Genomic DNA, 26,054 nt, shown 5'->3' with positions numbered 1-26,054 from the left:
CCTGCTCGACAGAGCTTACAATCTAATTAGGACGGACAAACAAGAGATAAGGGAATTACTAAGGTGGGAATGATAAAACAGACATGGGAACTGAGCAAGTGAATAGGGGTTAGGAGTTAAAAGCAGCATCAAAAATGTGGGCTTTTAGCCTAGATTTCAAGACGGCCAGAGATGGACACTTTACTAAGAAGGCAGTTTGGGCATCTGTCACTAAAGAAATAAAGGAAGAAACCTAAAAGCAAGCGTTAGCGCAGCAGACGAGAGGATAAGGATCCCATCCGGTCGTCGGCATCACCTGACCAGAGACAGCGGAAGTAAACACACAACCATACAATTAGCGCGCGCTAGATTCTCGCGGCAAAACCCAAGGCGCAATCTAACCTCCTTGAAGCGGACGTCACGCACGGCACGACGTCTGCTGGGAGCGAGCGTACTAGCCAGTCTCGCTCGCTGTTGGTTGGCTCCTGGCGCGCGGACGTCGTTGACCCCTCCCCGGCACGTGCGCGCGCGCGAAGTGTTGGCGACGGTGAGGGAGCGCGAGGCGGAGCGGGAAACTTTTCTCCTACAGGGTGAGGGAGTGAGACAATGGCGGTGGCGGGCAGCGGAGACAGGGAGCCTGCAGTTTCCTTGAGGAATGAGCGACTCGTGGCCGCTGCCTCTTTCCACACGGCGAATTTGGCCTGTCAGACTGTCGGCGCTTGGCCGGGAGGGGGCGGGGCGCGGACGCCATCTTGGAGCAGCTTTGTTATTATCAGTTACTCTGGAAGGGGGCAGGGAGAGGAGACAGAAGTGAATCCGAAAGCTACGGGAGGGAGGGAGTGAGAGCAGGTGTTGTACTGAATCAGTACGTGTTTGTATGAGCGCATGGTGTATGGAATGAGTGTGTGAAGGTGAATACGTGTGTTGTACAGAATAAGTGTATGAGCACATGTATGGAATAAGTGTGTGTTGCATGGAATGAGTGTGGAGGTGTATACGTGAGCAGCGTATGTACAGAATGAGTGTGTAGGAATGTATGACCACGTGTTGTACGGAATGAGTGTGTGTATGAGCGCGTGTTGCATGAATGAGTGTGTGAAGGTGTATATGTGTGTATGCGTGAGCAGCACATGTACAGAATGAGTGTGAGCGTGTGTTGCATGGAATGAGTGTGTATGAGTGCGTGTTTCACAGAATGATTGTATATGTATGAGCGCGTGTTGCATGGAATGAGTGTGAAAGTGTATACGTGTGTATGCGTGAGCAGCACGTATTGTACAGAATTAGTGTATGAGCACGTGTTGCATGGAATGAGTGTGTGAAGGTGTATACGTGTGTATGCATGAGCAGCGCATGTACAGAATGAGTGTGTAGGAATGTATGAGCACGTGTTGTATGGAATGAGTGTATGAGCGCGTGTTGTACGGAATGAGTGTGTGTATGAGCACGTGTTGCATGGAATGTGTGAAGGTGTATACGTGTGTATGCGTGAGCAGCATGTGTTGTACAGAATAAGTGTATGAGCGCATGTTGTATGGAATGAGTATGTATGAGTGCGTGTTGCATGGAATGAGTGAAGGTGTATACGTGTGTATGCATGAGCAGCGCATGTATGGAATGAGTGTGTGTGAGTGCGTGTTGTACGGAATGAGTGTGTGTGTATATGAGTGCAGTATGGAATGAGTGTATATGAGCGTGTGCTGCATAGAATGTGTATATATGAATGCAGGTTGCACGGACTGAGTATGTATGAACACGTATTGCATGGAATGAGTATGTATGTATGAGTGCACATGTACAGATTGAGTGCATTTGTGTATGAGTGCGTGTTGTATGGAATGAGTGTATGTGTGAGTGTGGGTGTGACTGTGTGGGTGTTGGGGGAGGGGCATGCTAACAGTGTGAGTGTTGGTAGTAAATTTGAGAGACTGAATCGTACTTTACCTATCCTGACTTAAGAATGAGATTCATTACTATTATGGTATGCACAAAAGTAACTCATTAGAGACATTGCCCCCCTCCATATGAGAAATGCCCTATTGTTTTTAGAATAGAGTGTATGACTGTACATGCTGGGATCAAAGCTAAGTGACTAATAGGCATATTTTCAAAGCACTTAGCCTTCCAAAGTTCCATAGGTTTCTATGGAACTTTGGAAGGCTAAGTGCTTTGAAAATGAGCAACTAAGCTGCCCTATTTAAGTAAGAGTGACAGAAAACCTGCTTATGCAGCCTAAATGTGATTTATACACATATATATTCAAATCACATTTAGGCTGCATAAGCAGGTTTTCTGTCACATCTTCGATATTACTGTTAGTAGGAAGGTGATAGGGTGTAAATTAGTGCTTTCTGACCCCTAGCTGTTAATGTTTTTCAGAATATCCATAGTATGCACTGTTTTCCATTGTATTTAAAAAGCTCATATCTATTCATTGTGGGTAATCCGAAAAGCAGACCAGCTAGAGGTCTCTGACAAGGTTCTTAAAACTATTGTAATCTGTACAGAGGCACTCTTATTAACATCTGTTTTGTACTGTCATTTTTGTTCATATTTCTTTAAGCCTATCCCAACAGTGATTTTATGGAAGAGTTTCCTGTGCTGTGGAGTTTGCTGATTTTATAGTATTTTCATACCTGAGTTTATGGGATTGTAAAATTTTAGGAGTGGAGAATGCTTAGAATGTCTTATTTCCTCACAGAAATGATAGATTTAGTTCACTTTTAGTTGCTTCTTTTCCATTTGCTGTTTTATGTAGGGTAAAGGCTTTTCTGACATGCTTCTTGTCAGAAAACATTTTTAGTAGTATTCTTTGCCATATTTATGAGTGATATTTTCCTCTTCGAAAAAACATACTCCATCAGTAACTCTGCTGTTTAGTCCTGAATCCTGTTGCTAATGTTACATCCTTATTCTTCTATAGCTTTCATGTACTACTACTACTACTTGACATTTCTAAAGCGCTACTAGGTACTGTACTTTTCTTTTTTTTATAATTCATGTAAGCCACATTGTGCCTGCATTTGTGGGAAAATGTGGGGTAGAAATGAACCATAAATAATAATAATAATAATTTTGACACCGACTTACAAAATAGTTAAAATGTTTGTTTTTAATGTAATTTAGCTAAAATAAATGCTATTGGCAGTTAAGAGTATATCTTTCTTGGCTGGAAAGTGCTTGGTGTGGAGATCAGAAGAAACCTTATGAGGAGCGTTTTTCAAGTAAAAAAAAAAAATAAATGGAAAGGTGATAGAGGCTGATTTATGGGTGCCTGGGGGCTGAACTTAAATTTGTCGCATTGCACAATGATTGTATTGTTTTTATTAGCACTAGTTGTGTTCAGTGCATCGCCATATATATATATATATATATATATATATATATATATATATATATATAATTGATTTAATAAAACATGAGATAAGATTAATTTATAATCCTAGTATATATCTAGAGCCCGATTGTTGTCTACTTACTTGGCAGCCAGTTGGTTTCTGGTAATAAATAACTAACTTCCGCAAATCTCTGAAGACACATCTATTCAACAAGGCCTACAAAGAGAACCCATAGCCTTACAAAACTACCTCACCAACTCACCCAATTATTACAGTCCACCTTATATCCTGCCTAACACCTTCCTTCTCTCTTCCCTCACCTAATCTTTATACATCACTAATTGTGTCTGATATCATGGAATGATTGTCATAACCAAACTGTAAGCCACATTGAGCCTGCAAATAGGTGGGAAAATGTGGGATACAAATGCAATAAATAATAATAATAATTAGTATAACAAGAAAGTATGTGGTGGAGACTCATACAAGGGGTCCATAAGGTGTCCTTTTCTAGTACTTCAGCCTGGGGGGGGGGGGGGGGTGGAGTGGTGGCATTTTGTGAAGCAGCAGAAATGAAGGAAAGTGCAGAGCAGTGTAGATTACTGTACAGATAGGAAATAGAATTGTCATTTGTGTTAGTGACCTATAGCTATGTATCCAAGCAGATGAGCTGGTCAGCAGTTTAGTGGAACCCATTTCTAAGGGTGAGATGCTTCTGATGGGAACAGATTAGAACAGTGTCTCAGTAATAAGCAGTACAAAATATTTTCTGTGTAAATAGCTATCCCAGTGCGTAGCTAGGAGTGAGGAGATCAGGATTTCCTTCATGAAGCAGTGTCACACAAACCGAAACAACATATAGGACAAACAGTGTTGCATTTGGTTGGCACAATAAGTTTTGCAGGTGTTGAGGAGAGTGCCTCCCTGGAGTTCTTTGATCTCTGCATATTGCATTTCATTGTACAAACAATGGCAGAATTAAATTGCACTGTAAGGGAGTACTAGCTCTAAGGTAAAGGGACAGACACAGCAAGAAGACCATGTTGAGAGGAGTATGTGAACAAAGTAGAAGCAGAGGGAAAAGCTTGAGTTTATGATATGAAAATGAACCAGATGTCACGCTTCACACGAAACACTGGATAGTGAGCCATGGGCTACTGCCGAGGAGCAGCAGCAGCAGAAGGAACACCCACCAGGAACAAGGCGGATCCCAGACAGACTGGTACCCTCCGGACTGGAGTGGCAGGTCCAGAACAGAAGCCATAGCAGAGAGCAGGAAGATAGTCCACAAACCCAGCAGAGCCGTGAGCAGGCAAATAAAGGCAAGGTCCAGATCCAGGCCAAGGTTCAAAGGCAGGCGGCAAGCAAAGTCAAAGTCCCGGTCCAGGCAAAGGTTCAAAGGCAGGCGGCAAGCAAAGTCAAAGTCCAGGTCCTGGCAAAGGTTCAAAGGCAGAGATAGGCAGAAACTGAAAGTAGCAAGGAAGCACAGCAACAATCAATCGCAGAAGACAAACCTCTGAAGAGCTCTGTTGTAAGGCAAACTAGGAAAGCTTCCAGGTGGTTAATAAAGGCAAACAGCTAGGGAGGTCACCAGGTACGGAAACTGCTTAGTTCCAAAAAGTCTCAAGACCCACTGGCAGGCTAGAAAATCCGGACCGGACCGGCATGACTTCTGGAACGGGGAAAACCACAAACAGACAGTCCTTTGCGACCACCAGGGGGCGAGATGAATGAGAGAATGACACCGGGGCACAGTCATAACACCAGAGCAAGAAGAAACAGAAAACTAGTTTGGTTTAATACACGAGGTAGGTAAAAACGTAACTGTGGAGTGTGAAATTTGAGTGGTGTTGCCTTAGGGCAGTGCTTTTCAACACTTTGCTGGAGGCATCCCAAGCTAGTCATGGTTACGTGATTGCTGCAAAGGCATATGCATGAGATAGATTTGCATACAAGGGATGTTCACTATATGCAAATGTTTTCATATATATTCATTGGGGTAATCCTGAAGACCTGACTGGCTATGTGTGCCTCCAGGAGAGGGTTAAGAAGCAGTGCTTTAGGGATAGCTTCTGGGGCTGATTCTAGCTCAGAATTATGTTGTGTACTGCTTGAGTTCATTGTCAGAACAGGGACTTAAGGATCTTAATGGAGTCTGAGTGGTCAACTGAGTGGCTAAGGTTCAGTACTTAGAAATCTATTGTTATCCATTTGAAGTGCAGAAAACTGAAGGAGCTATATATGATGGGAGGAGAGGTGTGGGATCTTGATGTCCACAAAGCAGGAAAGTTCCAGGACAGTGGACCTGAGAAGAGCTATCTAAATAGTGAAGGATTTGCACCAAAAGCCTTTTGGTCTGACACTTAAGAATTTAAATATGTATACCTGACAGGATATGTGAGTCAGGGAAGATAATAGGTATTGAAATATCTGAACAGGATTGATAGTTTCCTAGGTGAATTTTCAGAAGCCTGATGATATGATAAAACTGGGCTACTTTGTGTATTTTGGTTAGCTTGAAAACTTACTGGAAGGATTGCTAGGATTGGATTAAGAGCAAATACAGGCCACAATATGAAGTGGGTGACTAATAGGGCTCCTGTTCTGAGGCCACACTTAAGGAAATCATAAGACAATGTAAGCTTTTTTTAATGGAATAGTTGCAGAAAAAGAAGTCATAATATAAAGTTTCACAGAAGTAGATTGGGAGCGTGGTCAGAAAATAATGTTCTGGCGACAGGATAAAATATACAGAATGATTGGTAACGTCATTCTGATGGCTGCTGGTATGTGGAGCTCTCCCATAGTTACATAAGAGTAGCCATACTGGGTCAGACCAATGGTCCATCTAGCCCAGTATCCTGTTTTCCAAACAGTGGCCAGGCCAGCTCACAAGTACCTGGCAGAAACCCAACTCGTGGCTACACTCCATACTACAAATCCAAGGGCAAGCAGTTGCTTCCCGTGTCTATGTCAATAGCAGACTATGGCCTTTTCCTCCAGGAATTTGTCTAAACCGTTTTTAAACCCAGGTATGCTAACTGCTGTTACCACATCCTCTGGCAAAGAGTTCCAGAGCTTAACTATTCATTGAGTGAAAAAATATTTCCTCCTATTTATTTTTAAAGTATTTCCATGTAACTTCCTCGAGTGTCTCCTAGTCTTGGTACCTTTGCGGTTTGGAGGTCTTAGTCTGCCATTTCCAGTGCGGGAAGTCTCTCGCTGGCTCTTTTTGGCTGTAGGCTCGGTCTTTTTAGTCCAGAGCTATTTTTTCATTCCTGTCAGCCTTATGTGGCTGTTGGTCAGTTCTTTTTCAGACCGTCCAGTCTCTGCTGCTTCTGGCATCTTGCTTGAGACGCCCCTGCTATTTGATTTCTTGTTTTGGCAGCAGTTTTTCCTCCCTTAGGGAGGTTCTGGTTCTCTTGTCCCATGGATCCCTCCAGTCTGCTCTGGTTTGTCTGCAGGGTACTTCTGGCAGGGGTCCGAGTTGCCCTTGATGTGCAACTGCTAGCTCAAATCCCTCTTCTGAGTGCCCTCGGGAACGCCATTCTTGCCAGTCTTTTGCTTGGACTCAGTTCAGTGTCTCTTTACAGGAATGTGCCTTTTTAGGACTAGTTTGCCACAGCTCTTCCTTGCTTTCATGCGGGAGTTTTAGCCTGGCACAGGTGGATTTTGCCTTTTCAAGTTTCAGGCGCCTTTCTCCTGGCACTTTTGGCACTCCTTCCTTTGTAAGGGGCACAGTTCTTTCCTGCTGAGCAGATCTATTGCTGTGCATCTGGATTATCGCCTCTTAGCTCTGCGCTTTTCTCTACTTTTGTGCAGGGAAGTGACTCTGTTCTAGGTTTGGAGTTTGACTCTCCCTTAACTGGTTTTTCCTCAGTTTGGTGTTAGTGGCCAGCTTCTTCTTTGTTCCTGGCCTGGCAAGAGTTGTTTCTTCCTCACTGCCTTACGGATTCCAGCACTGTGATGCTTACCTCCCTCTTGGCGGGAGTTCTTTCTGTACGCTGACTGCTGCTCCATATCGGTTGCCTAGGAGGGCGGTCATTGTGGCACAGGGACCACTTGGGGGCTGAGAGTGTCTCTTGGGGCACGGGGCTTTCTCTTCTTGTAGTCCCTCTGGGCCAGGGGAGTGCAGCGCCAGGTCTGCATTTCCACAAGTTTTGCTCCTTTCCTATTGACCTCCTGGCAGCACCTTCTTCTCTGGCTGTTCCCCGGGGTTCCATCTATGCATTTTGCTTGTTGAGCGCAGCTCCATCGCTGCATGTTGAGCTCAGCTTCATTATTCCATGCAGTCCCACCATTCCATGTTGGGCATGGCTCCATCGCTGCATTCTGGGCACAGTTCCAGGTTGGCTTTAGCTCCATTGCTGTATGTTGAGGACAGCTCTATCATGGCATGTCGAGTGAAGTTCCTTCACTGCTTATTCTGCAACCTTTCATCTCTGCATGTTGAATGCAGCTCCATTGTCACATGCTGAGTGTAATTCTTTCTCTGCAGGTCTCAGTGTGGGCCGCAGTCCTCTGTCTGCGTGTAGAACACGGCTCTGTGTCTGCCTGTGGAATGCAGCGCCTTGTCTGTGTGTGGCATTCAGCTCTCTTTGCATATGGAACGCAGCTCCACCGCCTGTTGAGTGTAGCTCCATCTCTGTATGTTTAGCACAACTCTTCTCTGCAAATTGGGTGAAGTTTCAGGGTGGTATGTGGAGCACAGCTCTGTGACTGGAGGTGCTACACAGCTTCATGTCTGCGTAGGAAGCATAGCTCCTTGCAGGTGTCAGGAGTGCAGTTCCTTGCAGGTGTCAGGAGTACAGCTCCTTGTTTGCGTGTGGAAAGCAGCTCCTTGTTTGCGTTTTATACACAGTTCCATCGCTACCGCAGCTTCAGTTCTGCAGGTACCTCTAATATCCAACTCTTTCAGTGGGGGATTGCTCATCCTCTGTCTTACTGTCAGCTTCTTCTCTGCTTTTTCAGTGCATTTCTATCTTTGCCAGAGGTGTGCAACTCTTTCTCTGCCTGTGGTGTGTGGCTCAGTTTGTGTGCTTTGAGTGCAAATCCATTAGTTCTTATTGAGCACGGATCCTACTGTGCCTGATGACGCAGCTTTTTTTCTGTCCCTTGAGCACAGTCTCAGACTGTGGAGCATATTTTCACCTTTGCTTGTTGGGCACTGTTTCACCTTGTTGATCAACCCCAGCTTTTTTCTGCGGGCGGGTTGGATACAGTAACTTTTCAGCAGTTGTGGCATACCGCAGTTTAGACTGCTAGACAAGGCTGTCTTGTCTCCTGTTAGCCACCATTCCTGTGGTATCTTTTCTTGCCGTAGCCTCTTGGTGGCTGGCGAGAAGCTTCTCCATTGCTGGAGTTTGAATTAGTCTCTGCTCCTTTTGTGGCTAGTTGGCACCTTGGGGAGGTCTTTTCTCCACAGTGTGGCTCTTGACTCTCTTTTTGTCTCCTTTTGTTCTCTTGGCTCTGTTCTTTCATCCCTAAGTCCAGAGCGAGCTGGTTGAGGAGTACTCTTTTCTATGGTTGTACCCTGGTATGCTGCTGTCCTTTTCTTCATGGTTCTCCTGGAGAGACTAGCGCTCCAGTTAGTTGGTTCTCTCGACTCTGGAGTCTCTTCTTGTTCTGTGGAGTTAGATTCTCTCACTAGGCGCGGGTCTGGGTGGTTCCTGACCCTTGCTTCCTTTCTTCTATGAAGTGTGGTGCACTGTTTGGGGTTGCATACTCCTAGTACTTGTTAGGGTCACTTTATCCGACCATACTCTGGACTCAAGACGGGTATGTAATTTTTCTTTTGCTCAGGACGTTTGTTTTACGTCCTATGGCTTCAGTTCCTTTTCTAGTGTCTAACTCTGTTCCGTTTTTGTAGCCTGGTGGTTCGGATATTCGAATCCTTTTCTGCTGATCATTTTTTTGCTGTGTGTATTCTTCTTTTCTCCCCCCCCTCTTTGGGGAAACTGCTTTGCTACATCCCATTAGTCTGGACTGGTCTGGTATAGATGACAAGGAAGGAAAAATTATGTTCTTACCTGATAATTTTCTTTCCTTTAATCATACCAGACCAGTCCAGATGCCCTCCCTGGCTAAAGTCTGTCAGAGTGTTGTTTCCTTTAGGTATCCCTGGCTGTTCCACAACGCTTCGGTACGCGGGGATGTCCTACAGCACTGCCTACTTCATCTTTTCTATTCAATCTCCTGCCACTTGTTGTTGTGCCAGCTCTGTATGACTCCTTGGCATCACGGAGTTCTTTCCCCCGATTCAGGGGTAGATCTCTGTGTGCTTGAGCAAGCTCAGTATGGACCATTCCCTCCCGCTTACTTTACTATGAGGGGAGGTTGCAGTTGCCTTTGGCCAAGCAGGAACAGTGAGGTTCTGCATATTGGCTCCAAGAGTTTGCCCGTTTGGTATTAACTGTGTTTTCTTCTAGACTTCAAAGCGCCATTGCTTGGCTATTTGAAATACTGAACATTCCAGGCTGCACGATACCCTTAAGGGGCGGTTTACTTGGAACTATTTTCTCTGTCTCCTTCCGCTGGTAGATGGACACAACCCATTAGTCTGGTCTGGTATGATTAAAGGAAAGAAAATTATCAGGTAAGAACATAATATTTCCTTATTATTTCTTCATTACGCCTTCTTGGTTTGTTGGAAGAGTCCTGTTGATCACACTACTCCCTTGTTTCCCTGTCTTGTTCTGTAGCAGATCTTGTTTCTCCACCTCGGTGGTGTTTTTTTGAAAAGATGTAATTACCAGACAATTATGTTCAGAAAGTTTTAGATTTCTCATTGCAGTTTGTGTTAGAAGATGGAGAGAAAAAGGGGGGGGGGGGGGGGAGAGACCTGAATGATGAACCTTGCACCCTTGTGAAAGAGTCTTAAGATTAATTCTGTGACTTAAAAGGTTACCAGTACTCCTCTCGAAGGAGAGGAGGTACATAGTCAGATTTTTTTAGATCCTTATGACAAGTCAAAACAGCCATATTTTACACACATTGCATGCAGCCATCAAGTGTTGACCCTCAGTCCATTGAAAAGGGCATTGCAATAATCTTAAATTGGTGATAGAGAATGTACCAAAATACAAAGGGCATTGTGTGTTAAAAAAAAAAAGTAGTGTTTGACAGCATTGGAAATATGTGATTGGAAACTCAGAGATTAGTTGAGGGTGACACTTAGTCTCTTTTGGTCCACTGATTTTCTAACCCACCCATCAAACATATGTCTGAGTGGCTTACAATCTAAAAAGAGAAAATAAGAGGAAGAAGAAGACACATTGGGATTTACCATTTCAGGAGATAAGTAGGCTATGAGATTTCTCTGGATTCAATTTGAGTTTGTGATCTTTAAGCCAGTTATCTCTCAGTGAGAGCTTGTTGTTGAAGACTGGGATCTCGTATGGGACAGGTGGTGTCCAGACTGTTCATTATGTACATTCTATCTATGTAAACATAGGAAATTATGCCAAGTGATTGAATAAGTGTTAGTAGTGAAAATATTGAAATGGGTGGGGGCCAGTATTGAGTCCTGAGGAACCCCACAATGGAATGAGTAAGGATGTAAGTGTACATTCTGCCAGATTACTGTACTTGATCTTCTGTTAAATATGAGCAGAACCAATTTCATGCAGTTTCGCGAGAAGGAGATCATGGTTAACAAGATCAAATGCTGCCAAAAAATTCAGGGATAGAAGGATTACTGACTTGTCCTGATCCAAATTGGGTAAGATAGATGTGAGGCCTACCAGAGATGTTTCTGCCCTATGCAAGTGTCTAAATCTTGTCTGATCAGGGTGAAGGGTATTGGTTTTGTCTAGATAATCTTCCAGTTGGTTGAGGAAAAGTCTTTCAGTTAGACAGAAAAGGTAGTTGGGCAATTAGATACTATTATTTAATTGTATTTATATTTAATTATTTAAATGTGTGCTGCCTCCTGAGTTCTCTACCTGTTTCATCTTTATCAAATATCTGTCTTAAATTCAGCATATGCAGTAAGTCTACTTCCAGACATTTCACACTAGTCTAAAAATGTTTTTCCAATTATTCACAGTTAATTGGTTATACATTACTATTCTATGTCAAATTTTAACTGGTTCTTCCTCCATCGTTTTAGAAACCTACTTTAATATCCCAGTCATTATTTCTAACAGGTTTAAAGTTAAAGCAGGAAACCACAACACAATGTGACAAATTCAATTATTGTAATAAACTAAATCATACAGCATCAATCAAATAACACCTGACTCAAAGACACCATACTCAAAAACAAAACATAACCCTTTCTCAACAAGAAAACATCTCATAAGTGTTAAATGCAACACTTATAATTCACTCTCATTTACACCAGTCCCAATTGGATATTTTAATGCCAGATCTATAATAAACAAAACACAGATAATCAGAGAATGGCTAGAAGAAGAACAATTAGACCTCCTATTGATTACTGAAACCTGGTTACATGCGCGAGATGATCCAATATTAAATGAACTATGTCCCCCCAAGTTACAAAATTCTTCACCTTGCTAGAAAAGGGGAAAAAGGAGGAGGCATTGCCATAATATATAAATCCGTTTTCAAAGTAGAACTGATATCTCATATTAACTCCCCTACTCTAAAAAAAAAAAAAAAAAACCAATTGCTTGCAAAATCAACAATGACACGCTATCATCCTATCTGCATCATCCTGTTTTACCGCCCACCAGGGAGGTGGCAATCAACAGAAAACATGTTCACTTAATTTGTATCTAACATATGCACTAAATTTGATAATGTCCTACAAATAGGGGACATTAATTTACATCTAGATAATCAGAATGACAGTAATACAAAAAATGTACTTTTTAAACTACTGGCAACTCACACAACCATTCAGCAATACCTTTCACAGTAAAGGTCACTTACTTGATCTATTAGCCTATAAATTTGCAAACAACTTTCATCTAAGTAACCATACTTGGACTCAAAAACTCCCTGGTCAGATCACAGTAAACGCAAGTTTTTTTCTCTATTGGAGGGAAAGTGGAGGAGTAACATAGTAGATGACGGCAGAAAAAGACCTGCACGGTTCATCCAGTCTGCCTAACAAGATGACTCGTGTATACCTTACCTTGATTTGTACCTGTCTTTTTCAGGGCACAGACCGTATAAGTCTGCCCAGCACTATCCCCTCCTCCCAACCACCAGCCCCGCCTCCCACCACCGGCTCTGGCACAGACCGTATAAGTCTGCCCAGCACTATTCCCCGCCTCCCAACCATCAGTCCTGCCTCCCACCACTGGATCTGGCACAGACCGTATAAGTCTGCCCACCACTATCTTCGCCTCCCAACCACCAACCCCTCTTCCCCCCACCGGCTCCGCCACCCAATTTTGGCTAAGCTTCTGAGGATCCATTCCTTCTGCACAGGATTCCTTTATGTATATCCCACACATGTTTGAATTCCGTTACCGTTTTCCTCTCCACCACCTCCCGTGGGAGGGTATTCCAAGCATCCACCACTCTTCGTGAAAAAATACTTCCTGACATCTTTTTTGAGTCTGCCCCCCTTCAATCTCATTTCATGTCCTCTCGTTCTTCTGCCTTCCCATCTCCGGAAAAGATTTGTTTGCGGATTAATACCTTTCAAATATTTGAACATCTGTATCATATCACCCCTGTTCCTCCTTTCCTCCAGGGTATACATGTTCAGGTCAGCAAGTCTCTCCTCATACGTCTTGGAACGCAAATCCCATACCATTCTCGTAGCTTTTCTTTGCACCGCTTCAATTTTTTTTTTACATCTTTAGCAAGGTACGGTCTCGAAAACTGAACACAATACTCCAGGTGGGGCCTCACCAACGACTTATACAGGGGCATCAACACTTCCTTTCTTCTGCTGGTCACATGTCTCTCTATATAGCCTAGCAACCTTCTCGCTATGGCCACCGCCTTGTCACACTGTTTCGTCGCCTTCAGATCCTCGGATACTATCACCCCAAGATCCCTCTCCCTCTCAGTACATATCAGACTCTCACCGCCTAACACATAAGTCTCTCGTGGGTTTCTACTCCCTAGGTGCATCACTTTGCATTTCTTCGCATTGAATTTTAACTGCCAAACCTTAGACCATTCTTCTAGCTTCCTCAGATCTTTTTTCATGTTTTCCACTCCCGGGTGTCCACTCTGTTACAAATCTTAGTATCATCCGCAAATAGGCAAACTTTACCTTCTAACCCTTCTAATGGAGGAGTGGCCTAGTGGTGGTGGACTTTGGTCCTGAGGAACTGAGTTCAATTCCCACTTCAGGCACAGGCAGCTCCTTGTGATTCTGGGCAAGTCACTTAACCCTCCATTGCCCCATGTAAGCTGCATTGAGCCTGCTATGAGTGGGAAAGCACGGGGTACAAATGTAACAAAAATAAAATAAATAAAAATACAAAATCAATGAAAAATTAAAGTACTATGATTCCTCACAAAACTAGAGGAAAAATAAATACCACAACATTCTGGTCTAATGTCTTGAATAATCCTGCTCTTTCTCCGTCAGACAATAACGACTTCATGATTAAATGGGATGACCTATACAAAAATGTCTTAAGTAACATAGCTCCCCTCAAATCTACATCCAAACCAATCCAGAAAATTTCACCTTGGTTTAATCAATCAATCCTTTTTTTTTGTTACATTTGTACCCCGCGCTTTCCCACTCATGGCAGGCTCAATGCAGCTTACATGGGGCAATGGAGGGTTAAGTGACTTGCCCAGAGTCACAAGTATCTGCCTGTGCCTGAAGTGGGAATCGAACTCAGTTCCTCAGTTCCCCAGGACCAAAGTCCACCACCCTAACCACTAGGCCACTCCTCAGAAAACTGGAAAGAAAATGGGCTAAAGACAAATCAAATGAAAACAAATTAACTTGGAAAATTGCCATGAAAACATATAAAAATGAGATCAAAATTGCAAAAGCTCAATACTATAACAAAATAATCGGTGGTAATTTCCTTAATAAAATAAACTTTTCAATCTGATAAAATCCTTATCCACAAAAGAAATAACCACAACCACAGAGTCTCCACCAACAGCAGAGCAACTGGCTACTTTTTTCGAACAAAAAATTGTTAAAATCAGAGGAGTCCTCAAACTAAAAGTCAACCATCAAGATATTTACAAAAAACAGTCAGACACATACAGGCATAGTCACCAACAGAATCTGGTCTTCCTTCCAACTATCAACCCATGACACAGTAAAACATTACCTCCTAACATATTCAAACTCACAATGTATACTAGATTCTTGTCCTAGTTAACTTATGAAGGAAGCTCCTAATATATTCATCAATCTGCTTCAGCAGCTTATCTGCTTCCTACTATTTCACGGCACTTTCCCTGATAATAAAGGTTCTATTATCCTAACACCAATACCAAAAAACAGTTCAATCACCAGAACTGAAGTAACAAACTACAGACCAGTAGCCTCCATTCCTTTGATGATAAAGGTGATGGAAGGAATAGTAGCAGCACAAACTATGGTCTACCTTTCACATTTCTCCCTACTATACAAATCGCAATCAGGTTTCAGACCATGCTGTAGCACCAAGACTTTCCTTACTACCCTAGTATCAAATCTCAAAAAAGAAATTAGCATGGAGTCTAAGATCTTAATAATGCAGTTTGATGTGTGTAGTACATTCGATGTAGTAGATCATAATCCCGACATGGACCATGTTTCGTATGTCGCTGTTTGAAGGTAGTCAATAAAGCACGATTTTCCAAATAATCTGCCAAAGCCCCTGTGAATTATAAAATGATTATTCTAATTTCAATAATTTTATGTTGTCAAATCTTAAAAAACTGCCAATAATTGTATACATCAACAAACACCTATGAAAGGGAAAGCAGACAGGAAACATCTTAGTAGTTTATTCAACTGACGAAAAATGCCATCCCTAACCAGGAGGTTACCTTGGCAGCCCATTTGAAGCTCCCACAGGGCAGGGTCTGTGTCGGATGGGTGTGGTCAGATAAGAAAGATCTTTTATTGATATTTAGAACCCGATCATCAAAGGAAAAGCCACCCCACCTCTTCATTTGGTCCCTTAGGTTCCACAGTCTTCCAATTAAATATCCATTTTTGTTCAAGGTACCATAAGTACTGAGCACTGTCATTACCTCGGCGGGTTTCCAAAGCTTTTATTACCACAAATTTTAGATCTTCCAGCTGATGGTTGCTTATATGCCAATGTTCCCACTGCTGCTCCTTGTGATCTTGGGCAAGTCACTTAACCCTCCATTGCCTCAGGTACAAACTTAGATTGTGAGCCCTCCTGGGACAGAGAAATATCCAGAGTACCTGAATGTAACGCACCTTGAGCTACTACTGAAAAAGGTGTGAGCAAAATCTAAATAAATAATAATCTACTAAACATACTAGACAACTTTGGTATATGTGGCACAGTCCACAAATGGTTTCAAGGATTCCTGAAATTAAGATCTTACAAAGGAACCTTATCCTCTCCTTGGTCACCGGACTGTGGTGTCCCTCAGGGCTCTCCATTATCGGCCATTCTGTTTAATGTAATGGTGTCACCACTAGGCAACAGACTAGAAACAGCAGGATTGAAAACATTCATATATGCTGATGATGTTACCATATACTTAACCTTCAAAAAGAACATTAAAGACATCTTACAAAAGGCAAAACTTGGCTTAAATCCAAACTAAAGCTAAATAAAGAAAAAACTAAACTCATGGTCATTACCAACCTATCTGACCAAAACGATTAGAATAGTTTCACAATTGACAGCACTTCATTCCGCATTGACAATAATCGGAAAATTCTAGCTCTGGTTATAGACAAACTTTTAACATTTGATACTCAAGTTTCCTCAGTAATCACAAAATCTTTTAGGTCTCTTTGGAAACTGAAAAGGATCAGACCCTATTTCTCAACAGAAACATTCAGACTATTGGTACAATCGTTAACGTTATCACAATTCGATTATTGTAATGCCATATATGCTGGCTGTAAGGAGTACGTGTTGGAAAAAATGCCAAACGGCTCAAAACACTGCAGCCAGGTTCATATACAAAATCTCTTGTTTTGAAAGTGCCTCCCCTTTATTAATCAAATTACACTGGCTTCCCGTGAAAGCGAGAATTACCTTCAAATCATATACATTTATCTTTCAAATTCTAAATGGCAGAGCTCCAGACTATATGGTACCATTAATAAACTTACCTCAAAGAAGCACTAAATGTGAGGCAAGAAATTATCTCAGACTACACCTCCCAAATTGCAATAAAGTAATTACAAAACTGTCCACTCTGTAGACTGCACTTACCTGGGAACCAAATGGTGGAACTTGTTCCCACCCAAAATAAGAAATATACAGGCATATACTAGATTCCGCAAAATCCTCAAATCTTACCTATTCAAACAAACCCTCATAAAAGAACAACCATATCGCAAACAACTAATTATTACCTGAATTGGACATTACTCATTTACCATTTACCTTCTCGTTGCTTCATGTACAATTTCTCATTCATAATAGATTTTCTAATTATTAAACATCCATAGCTATCCCAGTATGTTTATGATACTGCATTGTAAAAATGGATTCTTACAACAAATTACTTTCTTATGCATTATTCTTTGTGATGTATCCTATACTGTTTATTGTAAGCCACATTGAACTCAATCTTGTTTGGGATAATGCGGGATATAAATACAATGGACTATCCTAATTTAGGGTCTTTTCAGACTAACACGGCCACTCGTGCATAGACACCCAGCACACATATAATTGTGCACCCACACGAACACGCATACAGAGAGGTTGGAAAGAATTCCCCATTATAATTGCCACCACCACTGAAAAACTTTAAAGTCGTAATTTGTCAAGATGAATAATTGTTAATTTATATCTGGAATTAAGAGGGATTGGAATTGCATTTCTTGATTAGCTTTTTTGTATCTGTAGAATTAGGTTGGCATCCTTAGAAAGACACTTTCTAATTGTTTAGCTTATTTTTCAGTTTTTTCTTCTATTATTAGCATTTTCTCAGCTACGTTTAATGAAATGTTCCTGCTGGAAATAAATAATAATATATATATATATATATATATATATATATATATATATATATATATATATATATATATATATATATAATGGGAGGATAGCTAATGGGAACTTTTAAATAACTAAAACTTTAGGGATATTTTTTTGTTTGGAAATGTGTGAAGTGTGTTTCTGCATAGATTATGTATGATTGTGTTTGCATTTAGTGCTTGCCAAGTCTAGTGACATTAATACTGTTCTGATGAAATGTGCTTGCAATCCAACCACCAAGTAACAATGTGCAGAAGTTACTATTGTGTTAATTAGAAAAGAGCTTCCTACAGAGTCAGTGTCAGTAGATTTACTAAGAGCCATCACCTAAGAACTTGGCTTTGTGTTTACTGGAAAGGGAGTAATGTTTATTATTTAAAGCAGTTGTTTATATAGTTGTAGGGAGCAACCAGTCTTTCATACCTTGTAGAATGGCATTTGGCTAATGAAAATTTGCTGTGCTAGGCAATAATCTTTCCAATAAATTATCTCTGTTTTTTAAATTAAGGTGTTTGCTCTCCTTTGTTACTTGCAACAACCCTGGCCTGGCTTTTTGAGCCACCACAGCCACATTCCTGAGTCCCTTTAGAGGTTCTGTCAAGTAAGAAAATCAGTAACTCCTGCTGGAAGAGGAGGAAAGTATAAAGCTTCCAGTGCTGGTAGGGATAATTATCTGGAGAGTTGCACAGTTTTCAGTTTTCTCCTGCCCTCTTAAGTATCTGAATATAACCCATCCAAACCCTGTTGTTCTGATCAGCTATCTTCCTTTATTATTAAACTAAAAATAAACTCTCAGGAAAGCCCAGGAAGCCTGATAGACAGAATTGGTGATCCCTTTTTTGTATAACCTCTGAAGATGTATCTGTCTCCTCTAATAGTTTTCTATTTCTTTGCAGGTTTACATTTTCCTGTATAAGAGCCTTTCATAAGAGGAATGAGATGTGGGAGACCAGATAGTGATCCTTTCTCAGAGGACCATCCATGAAAGAAGTGATCCTGTCTTTTCCCCTCACAGCTAAAGAGAGAGAACCATAAACTCTGCAAAAGAAATTCCCTTTTCCACTGGTCATTATTGTAATACAGTCTTTTTTATTGTTGGATTCTGTGACAGCCACCCTGTGAATTCTGAAGTGGGTGGAAGGAAATTCAAGCTGTGACTATAGAACCTGGCACCCTTTAATTTTTTTTCTATCTTGTGTCATAAAATAGCAAATCTCTTTCAAGTGGTATCTGATTCTGGGTGGTACCATTTTTGCTATTTTGTCTCTTGTTTTGAGGAGTGTTCATCCTTGCTATTGTGGCAGCTGGAACAAGATGACATCTTAGAAAACCCATTGCATCATGTTGTAGACAGTTTTGGAATTACATCTTTCATTTTATTTTTTGTGCCTGTAGTATTTTCAAACTAATGCCAATAAAGTATACTTGTGAGAAAGGGTATCCTGTGTGCACACATATCTCCCCTTTGGGGTGCAGGCATAATGAAGCACTGAATGGGTCTCCCATTGTCCAGAAAACTTTGATGTAATGTGACTTAGTAGGTTGTCTCCTGAGCACAACTGCAAGCAACAGACTTCATGAGGTGAACGTGGCACTTCCTTTTTTTTTTTTTATGTTAGCTGTTACCTTCATAGGTATATTTTTCTGCAGTGAAGGCACAGAAAGAGTGAAGGATGAGCAGCTGAGGGAGTCAAGAGGCACTGCTGGCACTTGGTGCTGCACCTGCTGCAGCAGGAGAGACCAGGCCTTTCAGTTTTACTCTCCTCAGCACAGTTCCATCTTGAAAAAGAAAAATCTTGAAGACGAACGAGATCCTGTCTGGATAAAAGAAAGGCAGGAGGAGCTGGACCACAGAAGCCAGACTCAGGGTAAGTGGTTAGCTTTATAATGTTTCATTGCAAAGTGGGTTACGCTGATGTCATTTATTTTTCTTTCTTTGCTGTAACCACTGAGCTTCATTGTGCAGGAAATAATGTGGTCTAAGGGTGGTGAATACTACAGTCAGCCTTCATTAATATCCAGAATTGATATCTGAAAGAGTTTTGATATGGAGTGGTATCCAGCACTTAGCTGGAAGTATCTGGTTTTGTCAAAATCAAACTCATAAATTTGTCAGGAAAGGTGGAATAAAAGTTCTTGTCCTGAGTTTCGCTGACTCTCTAAACTTGGACAAGTCACTTTATTGTCCTGTGCTTCAGTCTAACCAAAGGTAATTGTCGATGACATGAGCAGCATTGTTTTTTTTCTCTCTTTTGGAAGAACATGCCATTGAGGTGGTAAGGCATCTATTAGATGTAGAAACATGCTAGTTTCTATACTTCCTATATAGGTAGCCTTTTGGAGGAAATGGACCTAGTTAAAATGAGGTATTTATTTTAATGATGCTTTATAAAACCAAATTATGAATCCCTTCTCCCAGTATTGCACACATGGGCCATACAGAGAGATGTGTATATATAGCTTCAGTTTTATTCTGTTATGTAGGCTCTGAAAACCGTAAGGCTGTTTTAGATTCTTTATGTTTTGTATTTCTTATCTTTTCATTATTTTTTATTCTTTAATTTTTTTAGGGCTGTGTTTTGATTAACTACTACTAATCATTTCTATAGCGCTACTAGACATACACAGTGCTGTACACTGGACATAACTTAGAGACAGTCCCTGCTCGACAGAGCTTACAATCTAATTAGGACAGACAAACAGGACAAGTAAGAGATAAGGGATATTACTAAGGTGGGAATGTTAAAACATGGGCACTGAACAAGCGAATAAGGGTTAGGAGTTAAAAGCATAATCAAAAAGGTGGGCTTTTAGCCTAGATTTGAAGACTGCCAGAGATGGAGCTTGACATACCGGCTCAGGAAGTCTATTCCAGGCATATGTTGCGGCAAGATAAAAGGAACGTAGTCTGGAGTTAGCGGCGGAGGGGAAGGGTGCAGATAAGAGAGGTTTACCCAGTGAATGGATTTCCGGAGAGGAGTGTAGGGAGAGATAAGAGTGGAGAGGTACTGAGGAGCTGCAGAGTGGATACACTTGTAAGTCAATAAGAGAAGTTCCTCAGCAACCCTCCAGACCGGTCAAGACCCTTGGGTTATGCTCGCCTACCAGCAGAGGGAGGCTGAGAACACTAACTTCAAACTATGTACATATAACCTGTGCCTAGCCATCTATATCCAGTATTTTCTTAGTCTCAGCAGAGGGTAGACAGGCAGCCTGTGCAGCTTGTCCGGTCTGGTAGGATTTGGTGCCGGTCTTGTGCGCGTTGGGGTGTCGACTCGGTTGGCGGTTCCTGCCGTTTTTGTGGGGAACCCAAGTCTCCAGCCTCCGCGCCGCCGGTGTTAGCGGCGGAGGTCCCCGCGGCTGGCTCTCAGGCTGGCGGTTCAGTGGTGGTCCCGATTTTGGCGGGAACCGCTGCCATTTTCGATTCGGCTCCGCAAGGCCCGGAGATGGTCGGAGGACCTCAGGGCAGCCCGTTTTCAGGCCTTTCGGGGGGGGGGGGAGGGGGGAGACGCCTCTGGCAGGATGGGATTCCCTCCGGAATTTATTTGGAGCTTATTCCAGGCCTGGCAGGCGGGGCCGACGCAAGCGGAGCCTCTTAGTCTTGGGACGGGTGGGGCTAGCGTTAAGAGACCACGTGTAGAGTGGTCTGAGGACTTAGAGAGTTTTTCTCCTCCGGATTCGGAGGGCGACTTTAGTCCCCTGGAGGAGGATGAGGGATCGTTGGCTGGTCGAGATAAGGAGCTTGTGCTGCCTGGGGAGGACCCTTCGGTGGTGCGCATTTTCCACAGGGACGAATTGTCGGACCTTATTGAGCAGGTGTCTGCGACCCTCAAGTTTGATCCGGCGGCAGCTCCGTTAGCAGACGAGAAGCAGGATCCACTGGTTAAGGGGATCCAACGGGTATCTCGTACTTTTCCTATGAATGCGGATCTCAGAGAAATGATTTCGCAGGAGTGGCATTCGCCAGAAGCTCAGTGTAGAGTAGCTCGGGCTATGGCTAAGCTCTACCCCCTTCCGCAGGAGGATAGAGATTCTTTTAAGCCTCTGACTGTGGATGCCGTGGTGACGGCAGTGACTAAGGCTACAGCAATTCCTGTGGATGGGGAGGGCTGCGTTGCGGGATCCTCAGGACAGGAAACTGGAGACTTTTCTGAAGCGCAGTTTTGATTTGTTTGCTTTGGCGTTGCAACCGTCGGTTTGTGGAGGTCTGGTGGCTCGGGCGTGTTTCAGTTGGGCTGAGTGGCTCCTAGATAGCCCGCAGGCTGATAGGGCCTCCTTAATTCAGGACTTGGCAAAGTTGGAGATGGGGTCATGCCTCTTGGCAGATGCGCTATACGATTTGTTGCGGGCTTCGGCCAAGAACATGACCCTAGCGGTGGCAGCGCGACGGGCCCTGTGGTTGCGGGGCTGGGTTGCAGATGCCGCTTACAAGGCAAAACTTTGTTCGCTCCCCTTTAAAGGTTCTTTGCTTTTTGGGGAGGAATTGGATAAGTTGGTTAGGGGTCTTGGTGATGCTAAGGTTCATCGGCTTCCGGAGCTTCGTCCTAAGGCTTCTAAGAGGTCTGTGGTGCGCGGACGGTTTCGTGAAGCTCGGCAATATTGGCCTGGTAGGTCGTCTGGTGGGACTAGGGGTCGTTTTTTTCAGAGAACCCAGTCCTTTCGAGGTAGCCGCCGTGGAGGGCAAGATTCCTCTTCGGGAGCGACCGGGCCGTCCCGTGTGTCGCAATGATGGTTTGGGGACCCAGCCTCTGGTTCGCGTGGGGGATCGCTTACGCTTGTTCTAGCAGAGGTGGGTCCAGATCACGTCAGACCAGTGGGTGCTGCAGATAGTGCGAGATGGGTACGCACTAGAGTTCGACGGTCCTCTGTCGGATTTCTTCCTCGTGTCTCCTTGTCATTCAAGGAGCAAGACGAGAGCGGTGTGAGATACTCTTTCAAGTCTGATCGGTTTAGGAGCGGTAGTGCCTGTTCCTCCAGGAGAACGAGGAGTGGGTTGTTACTCCATTTACTTCGTGGTTCCCAAAAAAGAGGGTTCTTTTCTGCCCATTTTGGACCTCAAGAAGGTCAGTGCAGTTCTAAAGGTTCCTTCCTTTTGGATGGAGACGTTACGCTCAGTCATTGTAGCGGTGCAGGAAGGGGAGTTTCTGACTTCTTTAGATCTGACAGAGGCTTACTTGCACATCCCCATCCTAGAGGCCACCAGCGTTTCCTTCATTTTGTGGTGTTAGGGAGACACTTTCAGTTTTGTGCGCGTCCGTTCGGCGCACCTTTCCCAATGTGATGGTGGTTGTGGTGGCTGCTCTGCGGTTGCAGGGCATTTTGGTTCATCCGTATCTAGACGACTGGCTGATTCGGGCCAAAACAAAGTCAGAGAGCGAGGAGGCCACCGGCCGGGTGGTGACCTTTTTGCAGTCGCTGGGCTCGGTTGTCAATCTGGCCAAGAGTCACCTAGTACCGTCGCAGTCCCTAGAGTATCTGGGAGTCTGTTTCGACACGAAGAGAGGCCAGGTGTTTTTGACAGCTCTTCGCATTTCCAAGCTGCAGGCTCAGATCCGTCAGCTCCGAGCTCAGAGGGCGCCTTCGGTGCGGGAGTATCTTCAGGTACTAGGGCTGATGGCGGCAACCATAGAGGTGTAGTTCCTTGGGCCAGGGCCCCTATGAGACAGTTGCAGGGAGCTTTGTTTTCTTGTTGGTCCCCTCAGTCCCAGTGTTTGGAGGAGAGGCTGTCTCTGCTGGAGGTTGCTCGTCGCAGCCTCCGCTGGTGGCTCCACTCTCCGAACCTAGCGAAGGGCATGCCGCTAGAGACTCCGAATTGAGTGGTGCTGACGGATGCGAGTCTGACGGGCTGGGGGGCGCATTGTCTGGGGCAGGTGGCCCAAGGACTTTGGACGTTGGAGGAGGCGTGTTGGTCCATCAATCGCCTGGAGTCGCGAGCAATTCGGTTGGCTCTTCGGTCCTTTCAGAGTCTTCTAGAAGGCAGTCAGGGTTCTTTCTGACAATGCCACGGCCGTCGCTTATGTAAATCGACAGGGGAACGAAGATTCCGGGGTTAGCTGTAGAGGCGGCAGAGTTGCTGTTGTGGGCAGAAGATCATCTTCAGAGCCTCTCGGTGGGGCACGTGGCAGGGGTGGACAACGTGAGCGCGGATTATCTAAGCAGGCACACGTTGGATCCCGGAGAGTGGGCTCTCCATCCCTCCGTGTTCGAGCGGATAGTGTTGCAGTGGGGTCGACCGGTGTTGGATCTCATGGCGTCGGCCGACAATGCGCAAGTCTCTCGGTTTTTCAGTTGTCGAAGAGATGCTCGAGCCGAGGGCATCGACGCGTTGATCCTTCCGTGGCCTACTCAGCAGTTGCTCTACGTGTTTCTGCCGTGGCCGCTGGTGGGCCGAGTGGTGCAGCGGATCGGTCATCATTCGGGTTTAGTGGTTCTGATTGCGCCCAATTGGCCTCGTCGTCCGTGGTACGGAGATCTGATGCGTTTGTTAGTACAGGATCCGATTCCCCTGGGGCCTCGGGTGAGACTGGTTCAGGGGCCGATCGAGATGGCCGACCCCTCTCCATTCTTGCTTACAGCTTAGCTCTTGAAAGGCACAGATTATGGAAGAAAGGTTTTTTGGCCAGGGTGATTGATACGATGTTGCGATTTCGTAAGAAGTCTACTTCCTTGGTGTATGTGCGAGTGTGGCGCATTTTCGAGAATTGGTGTCAGGAGCGGGACTATGTCCCTTTACCTACTTCGGTGGTGGAAGTATTGGATTTTCTGCAGGACGGGTTAGACAGGGGGCTCTCGCTCTCTTCCCTGAAGGTGCAGGTTTCAGCTTTGTCTTGTTTCAGAGGAAAGATTCGGGGAGTATCCTTGGCGGCTTCTCCGGACGTGGGGTGGTTCTTGAGGGCAGTGAAGTTGCTCCAGCCTCCTCGTCGTCTGATGGTTCTGCATTGGGACTTAAATTTTGTCTTGGAGGCTCTGGTGGGACCTCCGTTTGAACCCTTGGCTTCCATAACATGTAAAGACCTTACTTTGAAGACAGTTTTTCTGGTGGCCATTTCTTCGGCGTGTAGAATTTCAGAACTTCAGGCCTTGTCTTGCAGGGAGCCTTTTCTGTCCTTTGCTAAAGAGAGAGTGACTTTACGGACGGTTCCTTCTTTTGTTCCTAAGGTGGTGTCTTCCTTTCATGTAAACCAGGTGATTTCGTTACCAGTGTTAGGTGATCGTGCCGGGGATTCCTCTGAAAGTCGTTTGGCTAAGTTGGATGTGCGGCACATTTTGCGGTCGTATTTGAGTAGAACTCAAGAATTTCACGCATCGAATAGGTTGTTCATTTTGTTTGGTGGTCCCAAGAAAGGTGAAGCGGCTTCCAAGGCAACGCTGGCTAGATGGTTAAAGGAGGCCATTGCTTCGGCTTATTTGTTGAAGCGCCGGACAGTTCCCTCGTTACTGAAGGCACACCCTACTCAGGGGGGGTAGCTGCTTCCTGGGCGGAAAGTAGTTTTATTCCTCTGCAGGAGATTTGTAAGGTAGCGGCGTGTTTGTCCATCCATTCCTTTATGAAGCATTATAGGCTTGATGTTCAGGCAAAAGAGGATGCTCGGTTTGGAGCGGCTGTGTTGTCTTCTGCTCTTCGAGGGTCCCACCCTTAATTTTCTACTGCCTTGGTACTTCCCAAGCGTCTTGACCGGTCTGGAGGGTTGCTGAGGAAGGTGAAATTAGGCCTTACCTGCTAATTTTCTTTCCTCTAGACCCTCCAGACCGGTCAAGAGCCCACCCTGTTTATTATCAGAAGTATTTTTGAGTGGTGTTCTGCTATGACTATTCACTTAAGGTTTAGTGCGATCAAAGAGAACTTTTTTGTCTCTAAGACAGTACAGAGCTGGGCGCTTTGGCGTTCTGTCTGTCTTAGCACACTGTTGGTTTTCCAGGTACGGGGATTTCTGGTTTCAGAGTTTTGTTTTTTTCTCTGCTTTGCTAAGCGTATACTGGATATATATGGCTAGGCACAGGTTATATGTACATAGTTTGCAGTTAGTGTTCTCAGTCTCCCTCTGCTGGTAGGCAAGCATAACCTAAGCATCTCACTCGTCCATCCCTACACCCCTTCCCGTGCACTCCGCTCCATGGATAAATCCTTCTTCCATATCATCAAGCTGATCAATCCATAGACTGGTGGGTTGTGTCCATCTACCAGCAGGTGGAGATAGAGAGCAAACTTTTGCCTCCCTATATGTGGTCATGTGCTGCCGGAAACTCCTCAGTATGTTCTCTATCTCAGCAGGTGGTGGTCACACACAGCAGCAGCTCTGGCTAGGCCTCCAAGCCTAATTTTTAGGTTTTGTTGAGTGCCTGGGGTTGAGGGCTCTTTTGAGCAAGTGCAAACCTGGTGGTGCCAGGTCCCTCCTTTTCTCCCCCCTCCCGCTGGCTCCGTTAAAAAAAAAAAAAAAAAAAAAAAAATTTTGAACGTCCTTAAAGGCGTTTATTTCGATGTTTATTTAAGCGTCTATTGCAGCTACTCACTGGGACACCAGGTCGTTACAACTCGGAGCGGACAGCAGGTAATTTTTACCTTTTTATAGCGGGCAGGGGGTTCCCCGATTCTTCTCCTCGTGGCATATGGCGTCGGAGGGCGAGGGCGCAAAGGGTCGCTCCCCGG

At 44.1% G+C, this 26,054-nt stretch overlaps 1 protein-coding gene across 1 annotated transcript in view; it reads left to right on the top strand.

Moving 5' to 3' along the window:
• The first annotated feature begins 485 nt into the window (after window positions 1–485).
• Window positions 486–26,054, top strand: part of GPBP1L1 (GC-rich promoter binding protein 1 like 1) — a 115,850-nt gene continuing 90,281 nt past the window's right edge. The window contains exons 1-2 of the mRNA XM_030205717.1: window positions 486–569; window positions 18,304–19,275. The gene's annotated coding sequence lies outside the window, so the exon portion shown is untranslated. The remainder of the gene's footprint in view (window positions 570–18,303; window positions 19,276–26,054) is intronic.

Source organism: Microcaecilia unicolor, chromosome 6 (assembly GCF_901765095.1).
Source record: "Microcaecilia unicolor chromosome 6, aMicUni1.1, whole genome shotgun sequence".
Taxonomy (NCBI): Eukaryota; Metazoa; Chordata; class Amphibia; order Gymnophiona; family Siphonopidae; genus Microcaecilia; species Microcaecilia unicolor.
Note: the sequence above shows the minus strand (reverse complement) of the source record. Positions and strands in the feature narration are given on the sequence as shown.